The sequence below is a fragment of the Erinaceus europaeus genome, chromosome 2 (assembly GCF_950295315.1).
Source record: "Erinaceus europaeus chromosome 2, mEriEur2.1, whole genome shotgun sequence".
Taxonomy (NCBI): Eukaryota; Metazoa; Chordata; class Mammalia; order Eulipotyphla; family Erinaceidae; genus Erinaceus; species Erinaceus europaeus.
Genome location: NC_080163.1, coordinates 96,959,949 through 96,973,036, shown reverse-complemented (window position 1 = coordinate 96,973,036; position 13,088 = coordinate 96,959,949). Strand labels below are relative to the sequence as shown.

Genomic DNA, 13,088 nt, shown 5'->3' with positions numbered 1-13,088 from the left:
AATTAGTGGTGACAATTCAGATATTTCCAACTATTTAATTACCAATGAGAAAAAAAATAAAATTAAAAGAACATGTGACTTAACTTTTTAGTCATTCTGCAGCTACATTAAGGTATATCAATGTATTTAAGGAAAGAAAAACCCAGTCAGTTGCAGTCACTCTTAATTTCATTTTTTTTTTTTTTGTAAAATACAGCAAATAGAAATCAGGAGATAGTGGAAAATGCCAATCTCAAGAGACATTCTTCAAGAGTAAATTCCCTTACCTGATTAGGTGTTCTTGCTTGTGAAAGTTAAGGGCTCTTGAATTTCTCCTCTCAGATATCCTTATAGCAAATACCTAGGTCATGATTTTTAATAGCATTGTAATTCACAAAACACAAGTCCACATCACACAGACTCAGCAGCCACTTTGTTACCATAACTATATTGTCTTTGATAACCATCATATTTACCTTTCAGACACTTCATTGAACGTCTATCTGGAAAAAGAAAAAGTCAACAAACAACTAGCAATCTAATAGCCCATATGCAATCTGTATTTTTGTAATAAAGTAAAAACAGTCATTTGATTAGATTCTGTAATTTTATTGCTGGCATCCACTTACTTGAATAATATAAAATGCATAGAACTTCATGGTATTTGAAAAAGCAGAAAGAATTACTAGGAATGTTAGGAATCAGTTTCCTGTTTTATCTCAGATTAATAATAGTTAAGGTTGTCAGAGTTCCTGGAAAGGCTTCTGTTTGGTTTTGTCACTTTTTTCTCATCAAGTTGGAACTCCTGGAAACGAACTCATGGGTATGCTTTATTATTGCAGTTTTACATTCATTTAAAAACTGAATGCTTTTTAACACCAATTATAACATGCATTCATTCAAGAAGAACAGTAGTATTTAAACTAAAATTCAATATCAGAGTAGTATGTTCCAATATTTAAGAATTTGCAAATGTTTCCTTCACTCAGCTTCATCCACTGAGGGGGGAAAAAAAATAAACTCTTTTAAAGATTTAAGAAAAAATACAATCTGTTTGCTTATATGTTCCCAATTCATAGGTCCCTTGTTCATTAGGTAAAAAGGCAGTTTTTACAAACTTTTTTTTTCAGATTTTATATTTCTGAGCTGAAGCCTGTTTGGTTATTTTTTTTTTTGGTTTTGTTGTTGTTGTTGCTTTTTCCCCCTCTTTCTGGCATCATTTTGTAATTGTAGTTAGGGGGAAAACTGTTTATTCATTTTCTCAGATTTCATTTAATTTTAACAGAATTTTTTTCTGGTTGATTCAGCAAAGTGGGTTGTCTGTCCAATGCACTGTCTGTTTGTTACCCGGTACAAATAGGGAACACTATTACCTACAAAGGTATTAAGAAAGTGCTCCCAGCTGAAAGCATTTATCCAATTCCAATTGTTGTTTGGAAGTCTAAAAATACTAAGGGTAGTATTGTTCCAGGAGCTACTGTTTAAAACAATGCAATGCCTGTTTAAAGGGAAAAGTCAGTGCTTAAAAATCTGAGTTGGTTTAAAAAATAATAACTGTGCATCTAAAAAAGAATTCTTAAAAAAAAATTCTATTCCAGGCACATGTTTTTAATTTTAATAACATTTGGCTCACCTAAATAAATATGTAGAACCTAATAATTGTTCCTTATATTTTGAAGTTTGTATATTATTCTGCTTTGTTGAATTTGCAAAGGGGCTAATGAATAACAATGTAAATATATATATATCTGTCACTACAAAGTTGCAGTGGTTTATAGGCATTGCAAAATGTCATGGTAAAAAAAAAACTTCTGTTAAAAAGTAATTGAAAACTGCTCTGATTTTTTTTAAAAAATAAATGTAACCATATCCTTAGAAGATAAAGTCAGATAAAAGGTAATCGTGTTCCCCTTACAATTGTGTTTGTTGGCATTTATATAAGAGTAATAATGCTCTAAAGTTATTTCCATAGTTGTTCACTTAATGTGAGATTAACATCACAATCCTCATAATTATCTGAGATCACCCATTTGAAACTGGTGTGGTAAAACATGCTAACAGTTAAGACTCTCTAGCAGTTTTAGTACTAAACAGATTAACACACATGAAAGTAATATTATAATCTGTGCACTGAATAATATGCCAGACCAAATTTTTTTGTTGGAAAAGAGAATTCCTATGAAATAACAACCCTTCTGCCTATTGAATCCTATTTCTTGAAAAGCTAAAGCAATAAAAAAAAATTGCATGAATAGAAATGACTTCTGAAATTTAAATATTCTGTGGGTTTGTACAATTTTATGAAACATACTGTTTCTGTAGCTTGCTTTAAGTAAATTGAGAACCAAAATAATGCAAAAGGAGGGCGATCCAGAAGAGCGTAGAAGTTCTGGATATCTAGAGACCAAAAAAAAAAAAAAGTCAAACTAGAAGAGACTATTAATTTGACTAGAGTCCCTCTTTCTCTCTCTCTCTCTCTCTCTCTCTCTCCCTCTCTCTCCCTCTCTCCCTCCCTCCCTCCCTCTTTCTCTACCAAAGCACTGCTTAGCTCTGCTTTATGGTGATGCCAGGGATTGAACCTGGAACTTCAAAGTTTCAGACACAGCCATTATACAATTTTCTCAGGCTCACTATGAATTCATTTTACTGTCACCAGCCAACAAATGTTGGTACACACCTAACATATATTTAGATAATAAAGAAACAAATGTTAACATGCACTGCATAGTGTCATAAAAATATTTCTCTGTCACAGACTTCCCACCTCCTTGCAGAAGTTGATAATGAAAGGTAAATGAGTAGTCATCTAGAAAGTAGCATGAAATCACATAACAATTACCCAAGTCATGTTCATCCTTCTGGAAATCAAGTGAAAAGTAGACTTCACATCCCGGAGCTAATAATTTCATAATCCTTGTCACGTTTGCTACATGGGTCATAGTGGAGTGTGAAGTCCTAGAGTATAAATTGAATGTAATAAATGCGGGTCCCTCCCCACCCTAGGACATGGAGAATATGTGTTTTAAAAAAAGTGGTAGTTTCTGTCTAACTTCAGCGTTGCCTGAAACGGAGGCGAAGGGGGGTGGGGCGGGGTTTCTGAGGATTTAAATCATGTTGTTTCCACTTACGCAGATAATCCATTAAAAAGGGACTTAACATATTCTTCTTTTGAAATGTAGTAATTGTTTTTTTTCTCTTTTACTTTTAAAAAGTACTCAATAGAGAGCAGAGTACATACGTATTACAATTGTGTTATATAGCCGCTAAGATTTAATTGTCTGTGAAATATAAGGCATAGAACCAGACTTGAGTTAACAACTTCTGTTCACTGCTGATACAAACTACACGGGCTAGAGCCTGGAGCGAACGTATCCAGGGACGGGTTTACTGAAATATCTCTTCCTGCCTGAATTAAAGGAGGACATGGGGGACTACCAAGAGCCTGCTGGTCGCCCTTCCCAAGGGCTGGGAGTGTTAACTCTTCCTTGAAGCAGTGTTTACGCGACTTTGTACCAAAAAAAGTCTAATAAGAACAAGCAGGTACGGGGAAATACAAAAACCATACTAGCACTTTAACAATACGAGCGAAGGGGAAACTTGGGAACTGCTAACAAAACTTTTATTTATTTTTTTTAATGGCACTGGGATGCAAGAAGGAAAAGAGTGGGGAGTAGAGAGAAGGGAAGGGGGTTGGGTAAGGGCTCTGACTAGAAGGGATTTCCAGACCCAGACGCGCAATCTCATTTTATTATTGAGTACACCTCAATGGCTCATGTCTGGAAGTGGGTCTGGGCGGGACGGTCGGCCTCCGGGAACACAGATCTCTGCTCCAGGTGCCCGTGGACTGGGAAGGTTCGGCCGTCTGGGGGCCCAGATGCCACCTCCCTCGGCGGCACCACTGGGTCTCCCTGCAGGGACTATGCGAGCCGCAGCCTCCGCCCGGCAAGGGGGTCCAGGAGAGCACCGCCGGCTGCGCGTTTGCCCTGGTGGCAGCGCAGCCACAATCCAGCCCCGTAATTGCAAAGCAAACAAGGCTGAAATATTGGATTGGTCTCGATCGTGACAAGATCTACGCTTTTTGCCGCCAAATTGTTTATGCAGCTCTATTTAAAGGCACTTGATTGAGGAAATGTTGAAAATAGCGGTGAGGCTTTTCCCTAATGAGACCTCGGGAGGGAAGCGGCCGCGGCCTTCGCCTGCACTGGGGGCGCGCTGCTGGGGCGCGGGCTGGGGAGGGGGCGCGGTTAACCCCTTCCTGCCCGCCTCGAGAGGAAAGTCATAGGAGTCAAGCTTGGGGGGAGGGGGGCATTCCACCCCGAAAAGGTGACTTCCTCCTAGTAACGTACTCGGCCTGGGCGAGGGAGGCCGGGCCTCCTCCATGACCGGAACCGAAAGGGATCTGAGGGTCAAAATTAGAACTGAACCTAAATGGAAGGGGCGGTTCAGCAGGCCATGCAGCTGCATGGGGGGGGGTGAAGGGGGAGGGTTGACAGTCTAAATGGGGTGGGGTGGGGTGGGGCGGGGAGTAGTGTGGCTGCTGTGACGGATTGCTCAGGTCCCCTAGCATTCCTGGGCCGAGGTCGCAGCCGGACCTTTCATTTTTCTATTGCCCACCGCCCTGCAAATATTGAGGTATTACCGTGCCTCCAATTCGCAGCTGGAAGCCCCCAGCTCGACCAGCCAGCACCAGCGGGAGGAAGTGCAGGAAATGCCAGCCTGCGGCATCTGGGCTGGGTCTTTGAGTAGCTAGAAAGGAGGGCAAGAAGTCAAAAAAGGTAGGGGTGAAAAGGGAAAACACATGGATATTTATTGATCACAGTCTGGATGTTGGGCTCTTGCGTCTACCTGGATCTCATCTTATCCTCCCCCACACGCCTTCGAGGTCCACGCCATTACCCCCATCTTCCAGATGGGAAAACTAAGGTTCCAAGCAGGTCTCAGGTCAAGCAGCCAATCTAAGCAGGAAGAGTTCGCCCGGCGGAGCTATGCTGAGCTGGAAGGGGTGGAGAGGGGCGGGGCGGTGTGGCGTGGAGGGTGGGTTTCCGGAAGGCCAGGCCAGGGATGAGTCTGTCATTCCAGTATGCAGAACAGGATGCAGAGCTATCACAAGTATGATCTATCCAGTGCAAAACGTCTTGGTTCTCCAGGGGGCTTAGAAATGAAGACCTGTTTGTTCTCTGATGGACGAAGTCTAACTCTTCTTCTAGCTGTAGTCACTTTCAAAATAAGGACAACTAATCTGATTGCAATAGGAGTTTGCAGAATTCGCTGGTTTCTGTCATTACCTACTGGGTGCAGTGCATTGACTGTGACTCGGCAGTAACAGGAGGTACCCAGAGATCTGCCAAAGAGAACACGAAAGAGCACCCGAAAGGAGACATGATTTAGGGGTTAGAGGAGGCTTCCTGAAGTAGGTGATATTGAAACTGGACCTAGGAAAAACAAAGAAGTGTTATATTATTTAACATATAAGTTAAGAAGGATTGTTTTTGATGGTGTTGACAAGTAGATGTGTCAGATCCACAATTAGAAAAAAAAAAAATGGGAGTCACACCTGCTGCCAGGTGCCATCTCCCAGATGTCCCTCTAACTCCTGATGGCCCTCTGACTCCTGATGTCCCTCTAACTCAAGTTCTGTTCCAATCTCTTTTAGGACTAAAAACTCAAGAGTTTGGTAACCTCATCTAGACTCTGACCCTGCTAGAGCCCTGAACTTGGGCCAAAATGTACTGTCAAAAGCAGGGGCAAGAATATGGTGCTGGGGCACTCTCACCAAAGCTAATAACTATTAATGTTCCATATTCCTACACTTTCCATAGAGGAATCTGCTTAGCGATGTACTTTGGACATAGTGAAATTAGTGTTTCTGGAGTTGCAGGAAGATGTGAACTGGAACAATAATGACACCCCACCACCATAGCATGGGGTGGGGTGAGAGGGAGAATGAGAGAACTAGTTTTGGTTGTAGTTGCCCAAGAATGATCCTAACCTTCTGCCAGGGAAAAAGAAGGGAGGGAGGAAAGGAGCAAGAGAGGAAGGAAGGGAGGAAGGGAGGAATGAAAGAAGGAAGGAGAAGGGAGAAAGGAAGAGCATTAGTCACACTAATTTAGTGAAACTTTCAAATGTGTTCTGAATAAAATTAGCCTTCTTTTTTTGCATGCATTTCCTTTATTTGAAATTGGAGGCTTTGCAAGCAGAATGCAACTCCATGTTTTGTTCCTCAACTTTTTAGCCTGTGTGAAGTGGGCACTCACACAAGTATTAAAAAGAAAAGCCATTCTCTTTTGAAAAACAGGACAAAATAGTCTCTCCAATCATGTTTTAGATACATAATCTGCAGCAACACATTAGCCTCCTGGTGCTGCGCATTCCCAGCAAGCATCCTGCCTTCTCTGTTTATATTATAACTTTTCTGCCTGCAATTATTTTTATTTTAATTTTCTGTCACTTTAACAGAAACCAGAGCCTTTTCATTTAATGTCTTGTACACAACATGTTCATTTTGATAAGATGTTCTTTCCTATCTTCTTTTAGTTTGCCTTTCCTTGTTTAGAGTTCTGTATCAGGAGTTTCTAATATTTCTCTCCTCCCTCCCTCCTTCCCTCCCTCCTTTTTTAAGAACTTGTCCCTGTCTTGCTTTATTTGTTTGTGTGAAATTTAGTTTGAAAGGAGATCAGAGAGAGCAGGAGGGGTTTGTAATAAGAGAATGACCGAATGACCCAAAGGCTGATTATCTATCATTAACTGGAGACTCGGTGTACCCAAATTACCAGGGAGACCTCAGTCTGCCGGATCCTCACCCAGCCAGAAAGGCCAGCCTGGAATGCATATAGAAACCAGCTCCTGGCATTGCAAATGAAGACACTTTGCTCACACATTTTCTTAAGGAGGTTTCCTTCAAAACTCAACTTGTGTTAGGTAGACAAATTTATTAAATACTCACTTGTACAATAGGTTTAAAAAGTCACTGCAGAAAGACTAACTTGAGCATTTTGTAAGTGTGTGTGTGTGTGTGTGTGTGTGTGTGTGTGTGTGTTGTTTCATTAGAAGCAAAATTGCAGTTAATTGTCTAAGCTCCAGAGAATATTGAAAAATCAAGCCAACCTGCTTTTGATCTACTCCTGCTGCTAAACCTCAGCCTTGTAAAAATCCGAGGTTTGCCATTAATATTGACAATAAAAGTGTTTCTTTTTGTTAACCTGAAACCTAACCATCCTGGCTCAGGTCCCTTGTTCAGAAATAAAGATCCTAAAAGAAAGTAGGAACTGTTGGGAAGAAACTACCAGAGTTCAAGAAATCCACCTAAGTGAGTTTGTAAAGTAAACTTTAGAACAGGGCTTCTTCCCTGGAATGCACACAGCTCTGGTTAGAACTAGGAATGGAAAGGGTTTCAAGTCCTGAGCAAATCCTTCAGTCACATAAATGGTTCCTCCAAATCCTCATTTTTCTGACTTGTCCTTCCCTTCTGTATTATATCCTGAACCCCAGACCATACAGCAAACTAATTGAAGTATATTTCTCACTGTTTCCATAGAACATGGGTACAAAATCAAAATTCTGCTCGCGTCTGAATGTTGACTGCTTTCCTCCCGGGTTAGAAGAAAATGTTGCTAGTGTACTTGAGACAAGAAAGCAAATGCGTAGTGCACAAATTCTGTGGTGCTTGTTTTCTTGTACTCTGAACTCAAACTATAATTTTATTTATTATCTATATTTTGTTAAAAAAAAAAAAGAGTTTGTTCTTGAAACAAAGATCAAATATACCTTACTTCTTGGCACCAGTCTAAGGGCATTAATGATGCCTCCCATAGATAAGCCACACTGCCTTTGGTGAGGCCTTTCCACATGCATTATCTCTAGTTCCCCTTAATCTAAATGAATGCTTTAGCTTTACAGACAGAATCGAATACCTGGCAAAGTGGCAAAGTGTTTAGCTCTCCCTTGTCAACAAAACCTGAGCAGCAACATATATGCCAACTAATATGGGGACCTGGTCATTGATCATTTGAAAAAAGTGTTAATTCCCACTGCCTGTGCTCATGGCTATTAAGATTTTTTTTTTTTTCTGTTTTGGGCACCCAAAAATATACAATGTTCTCTATCAATTTTACATAACCTATATTAATCATGTTTAATGATTTTTTCTTAAAGACATGAGGGTGGGCCAATCTTGTTGTTTGCTTGCTCAGAACAAGGTCCAATGATGCTAAATAAAAGAAACACAGAAAGAAAGAAAGAAAGAAAGAAAGAAAGAAAGAAAGAAAGAAAGAAAGAAAGAGGAAAGAAAGAAAGAAAGAAAAGTTTCAATTCAAATATTGCTGAAAGGCAAATTAGAAGGGAGAGAAGGAATGAAGAGAGGAAGGAGGAGGAAATGAAGAAAAAGGGATTTTTTTAGGCATCAAGAAAGTCCTGCTTTGGTCATTGACCTAAATGTCCCCTAGTCAAAAGGGAGACAGAGGAGATCTCAGGCCACCAGCCTCTTCCCCACTCCACCCCTTACCACCTTAATTAAAATCACTGTACTTGGTCATTCCCTGCCCCCCACAGCCACAGACCTGCTGTGGACCAGAAAGAAAGATATGCTGACAAAATACCCCAACCAAAGTCCCAAAGCCAAGAAGAAATTTCAGAAAAGAAACAAAACCTCATAAGGGCTCAGAGCAGCTTTTCCTGCCCTTGATTTTTGAAACGGATATGAAAGTCCAATCCAACTGGAGCCTGCTTGCACTGTGAGCAGCGGCAAGCTTCTGGAGGCTGTCTGTTGACAACTAGTTGCCAAAAGGAACATAAGTAAGAAGACTATATCGGGTGGAAGTATAGCATAATGATTATGCAAAGAGACTTTCATGCCTGAGGCTCTCTAGTCCCAGGTTCAATACCCCACACTGCCATAAGCCAGAGCTGAGCGGTGCTCACCCAGTCAGCAGAAGACCCTGGCTACACTTAGGAAATGTGCCTTATTCTAGATGTGCTAAAGGTTCTGGGACTAGGTGTCTAGCATGTAAGACACTCATTCCCATCCTAGTACAGGCAGGAATTCAAAACCAACAGAGGCTCACTAGAAGTCTCCTTTATAATGAAGGTTCCTGCCTCAAGAACATATCACTTTTTCTGGTCCCTTCTGGGACTAGTGATCTTTTGGGTGTTCCCGGTGTTTTCAAGGACTCTCACATTAGATAAGAGCATCACTATAGATATTTTGGGCGAACACACAATACTTCTACTAAGTTGGAAACATAAGGTAAAATAAGATCTAAAAAAATTATGAAGGGAATTAGCTAAATTTCTTTTTTTTAATTTTAATTTATTTATTGTATAGAGACAGTCAGAAATCGAGCGGAAGGGAGAGACAGAGAGGCAAAGAGACAGAAAGACACCTGCAACCCTGCTTACCACTCGCAAAGCTTTCCCCCTGCAGGTGGGGACTGGGGGCTTGAACCTGGGCCCTTGTGCATTGCAACACATGCGCTCAACCAGGTGCGCCACCACCCAGCCCCAGCTAAATTTCTTAATTACTGTAAACAAAAGGTGTGTATGGTCTCTGGCCTGGTTCTTTTCAGGCCTAGTTTACATGGAGTTTTCATGAGTAAAAGTCACATGCTGCCCTTGCCTTTGAAATGACAAAAGCCTTCAAAATATCTATTTTCCCTAAAAAATAAAAAAGCAAATTCTTTTTTAATATTTAGTTTAAACCAGATTGATTGTAAAAAAAAAAAAAAAGTCACCTTAAAAAGATCAAAAGTTTAGCCAGGGACTTCTCCCATCCTCTTTGACTCTTTCTGGGGAAAAGGTAGGAGTGAAGCAAAAGAAATGAGAGTCATGGACACAAAATAAGAGTTTGAATGTGGGCCTGGTTGTTTAGCTAGAGACAGATGTAACACAATGTATACTGTGAACTCCAGTGAAGACCAAGAAGAGACACCCTACCACCACTCCCAAGTGGAACTGTTCCCATGTGAAGTGGGTTCCTGGCAGCCAGCCTATGTAAATCTGACTGCATCTAGGCCTGGGATTGAAGACAAAAAGAGAGGGAGAGGGAGAGGGAGAGGGAGAGGGAGAGGGAGAGGGAGAGGGAGAGGGAGAGGGAGAGGGAGAGGGAGAGGGAGAGGGAGGTGGGAAGTATGCACTGGCTAGGCAACCCCAGCCCATGGGTCATTTGGGTACTTAGAACATGCAGCCTTTGGGAGCATTAACCAGACCCAGACTGGTCACTCTAACCAGACCCAGCAGTTCTCACATCTAAACTGGGAACTACATCCTCCTCCCTTTCTTTTTTCTCCCCCCTCCTCCCTTTCTTTTTTCTCCCCCCTATCATCACCACCATCATCATCATCATCATCACTATCACCATCACCATCACCATTAATCCCAAAATGCTCAGGCCACCTGGATGGGTAGCAAACTTGACATAGTAATCTTTGTCTAACAGTTTTGCAAAGCAGCAGGCTAACCCAGCATACCACTTAATGTGGAGGTAGATAGATAGATAGATAGATAGATAGATAGATAGATAGATAAAGTAGTGTCAAAGAAGACACTAAGAAAATGTGGCAGCATTTTATTATGCATCCAGAGTGGAGTTCAGACTAAGCCTGGTCTTTCTGAGTCAGGAGCTACACTTGATGGCACTAAAGTACATCCAGTGGTTCCCTGTTGCCAAGACACCTTTCTAGGGCTCCAATCTCTGTTTGGCTGCATGAAGTCCTAACCCCTTGGACTGCACCAATTAACCAATAATGGCATGGTCAGGAGGCACTGATGTGCAGATTAGCATCTTTTACGACTTTTTCTGTACAATGTTGTCCATCTCTTTTATCACTTACCATGCTAGCTGGAACCTTGAAGGGATTCTACAGTCTTTGTCTGCTTGCTTCCATTTAAAAAAAGCATGAGAAAGACAAAAAGAGGGCACCAGTTTTGAAGTTTTGGCCATGGGGGTAACTCACCTCCAGTGCACATCCCAAACTTGGTACTCTGCCTATTCTCTTCACTCTCCTTTCTGTCCTTAAAACACTTTGCCTGAATTTCTATCCATTTCCAGCCTGGATATTGCCAGCTTACTTTGTTGACCTGTTCCCAGGGCCTAGCTATATTTTTTATAAACAGAATTGTAAAAAATAAATAAATAAATATGTATCAAATATCAGAAGATGAACTACCAGCTTGTACACATTTAGATTTTGCCTCCTCAGTGAAAATGTAAACAGAGCCCTGACCACACTATCTATATTCTCTCCTTAGAGAATAAGATCTTTCAAAGACTCTCCCTTGTACTCAAAACAGAAAACCCACTCAATTTAGGGGTTCAGGCTTATGGTGGCAATCTTGTTCTAAGCCCAAACGCAAATGCTTGCAACTAAACAAGGAAACTAGCATCTTCCAATCCCACCCCTTTACTGCTGTCTCAAGATAGCTGAGAGGCATCTGGAAAATTGATTCCCTGAGGGGAGAACTCCTGGGGTACCAGCTTGGGTCCTGATTGTTTCCCTGGGTTCCTTTCTCACTTCTAGGGCCTAACTAGTTGCCAAACTAAAAACTATTTCTCAATACTTTTGCCAAGGCCAAGGGGTTAATGGCAGTCCCGTTGGCCCAGTCTCTGGGAAATATGAGCACCCCTTTCCCTCACCCTCTCCCTGCAAACCCCAAAAATCCTTTGAGAATTAAAGAACTGTCCTCCCGGGAGCTTGATTCTGCTGGTCTCCAAAGAGTGATTGCATTTTTTGGTCTCCCCTGTGTGACCCCAGTCAGGCCCATCAAGTGTGGCTCCCTCTAAAGTCACCACCCCACGGACTTCTCTTGACACCGGTTTCCACACAGAACTCCGATAAGACAGAATCCTCACCTACACAGCCGCCACCCCTCAAAGTTCCTAGAGAAGCCCTAGGGGATGACTTTCAGCTCCACCAACCGGACTCCCACTTGTACACCTTCCCAAGACGCTCACGCCACGCGGGCGCCACCGCCCCGGTGCCCCAGGCCCGCTGGTGACTTACAAGAGAAGATCTATGGTGACTTACAAGAGAAGATCTATTTTCCCTCGTTCTAATGCATTCAAGATCACCAAAGCCAGTCTAAACATCCACGAGTTGTCCTGCGGGCCTGCCTCTTAAACTGGTGTTTAATGGTTCCCCTCCGATAACTAAACCTGCTTTCACAGATGCCCGCTTTTATGGGCAAGTCAGGAATGCGAAGCTATATTTATATGTTTGTTCATAAAAACTGGAAAATAAGCTCTGAACACGCTGTAAAAAATATTCAGTTACTTACCAAACAGGCTAGTTAAACCAGTGGAACACCAATCCTGGCCACACCATCAATTCGGGGTGCCTGCACCCTGAAGGAGTTTGTTGAGGCTGAGGACCCTGGAAAATAAGGAATGGAGAGCGGTTACAATCGGCTGGGCCGTTGGTTCGTGGGTCTCAACCATGACCTCTAACTGCAGTCACAACTACCCCAGCCACTCTAGATGGTCCAGGCCCGGGTAACTTGGTGGGGAAATAGGGGACCTGAAAAAAGGGCGTTTGCAGCCTGTGCCCAGGTCAACAGAGCAGCCTCCTGGTGCAACGCCCCAAACCTGCATCTGCAGAAGTCAGCACCGGCTCCCTGCCTCTTCTTTGGGGGGGCGCCCGGTCATTGACTACCACTGCTCCAGGGCCGGCTCCAAACTGCTCGAGGCCGTCGGCTATTTCCTAGCCTCGGTTACCTACCAGAAATTCCGAAATGCAAAACTTGCCGCCCTTTTTTGTAATTATTATTTCTTTAACCAGAAAAGAAAGCGCAATAATACTGTACCTGACTTGAAATTCTTCAAATTTTGAGACTGGGGGGTGGGGGTAGGGGATATTTTAATAGCGAAGCATCTGCTAAACACTTGCATTAACCTCTGACTGATAAAAAGGTTTTTTTTTACTCTCTCCCCCACCCCCGTTTTAATTATCTTATGGTTATGAAGGAGTAGCCAATCCTGGGAGAGGACCTCAGCAATTAGCAAGGAGGACATCAAAAAGTTTTATTGCGGAGAGAGCGAGGCACCGCCCCCGCCGCCCCGGGATTGGCGTGGGGCGCCTCTGACGACATATATTAACCCGAGCGGCTCTAAAGATGTAGCT

The 13,088-nt window shown here is 42.4% G+C and overlaps 1 long non-coding RNA gene across 1 annotated transcript; it reads right to left on the bottom strand.

Moving 5' to 3' along the window:
• Positions 1 to 4,764: 4,764 nt before the first annotated feature.
• LOC132536503 (uncharacterized) lies at positions 4,765 to 13,038 on the bottom strand. Its single transcript, XR_009548049.1, has 3 exons — positions 12,772 to 13,038; positions 12,247 to 12,341; positions 4,765 to 5,411 (listed from the first exon to the last, which is right to left on the bottom strand). It is a non-coding gene; the product is annotated as an uncharacterized LOC132536503 (long non-coding RNA).
• Between the last annotated feature and the right edge of the window lie 50 nt (positions 13,039 to 13,088).